The following is a 998-nucleotide window of genomic DNA, read 5'->3' as shown; positions in this document are numbered from 1 at the left end:
CACCATGGTGGATTCACCGGCATAGATGTGCTGTGTTATTTGGGAGTGGAGACTCCAATGTTTGGGTAAGATGGTGACACACACAATTGATGGGTAGCTAGCTGAGCAAGTTGGTTATCAAAATCATTCCTATAATGAATCCCTTTTCTCACCTAATGTTATTTTACCGAGATTGTGTTATTAACTGCACTAGCCAGCTAGCGTTAACTTTACATCTAGCTAGGTTATCCCATTAACGTTACTTTACTACTGTGCTTTTCTCTTTCAACATTCCATGTGTGGCAGAGTGAGCGCTGCTACACCTCCGCCCTTAATTGGCATCAGCTGGGCCTAATTTCCAGTTGTCAGAGCCTAATTGCGCAGTGGTGGCACCTGTGTTATTTGGTCTTCCCCTCACGGGTGCGCTCACTTCTACCTGGCTTTGTGTGTGTCGTGCTCCGGTTTCTGTACCCAAACTTGGGACTCATAAGGTAGGCATGGGTGCTGCAATGTTTGTGTACTGTTAAAGCGTATTACGTCACAGCTGCCGTGACTTTTCGCTTTACAGCGGCGTTGGCCGTTCCTATTGTGTGCAGCTTTGGAGGGGACTTTGAAAAGCGTGGTGTCTGCTCTTCCTCACTGTGAGACGGTGACTGGGTTTGAGCTGTGCGCTAAGCTCCCTTCGCTCCGGTAAGCTCGCTGTTTTTTTTATTTCTACTTCTGCTAGTTCTGTTAACTTTATGTTATCAGTTTTAAATTTTATTGAGGATTTGCACATCACAACAATGCCACAATGAACTCGGTGAACAATTTATCCTTAGTTTTGTAGTTTTTTAAGAGAAAAAACAAAACAAAAACAAAAAACCTTCTCAACCCACCCCCACCCAAAAACTTATATATAGAGAAGCAAAAAGAAAAAGAGAAAGAAAGAAAAAAAAAAAAGGAAAAGAAAAAAAAATGGAAAAGAAATAAGATACGTATCAACAATTTTGACAGCAAACAGTATACCAGGTAAAACA

Source organism: Epinephelus moara, chromosome 15 (assembly GCF_006386435.1).
Source record: "Epinephelus moara isolate mb chromosome 15, YSFRI_EMoa_1.0, whole genome shotgun sequence".
Lineage (NCBI taxonomy): Eukaryota > Metazoa > Chordata > Actinopteri > Perciformes > Serranidae > Epinephelus > Epinephelus moara.
This window is presented reverse-complemented; position numbering follows the sequence as displayed.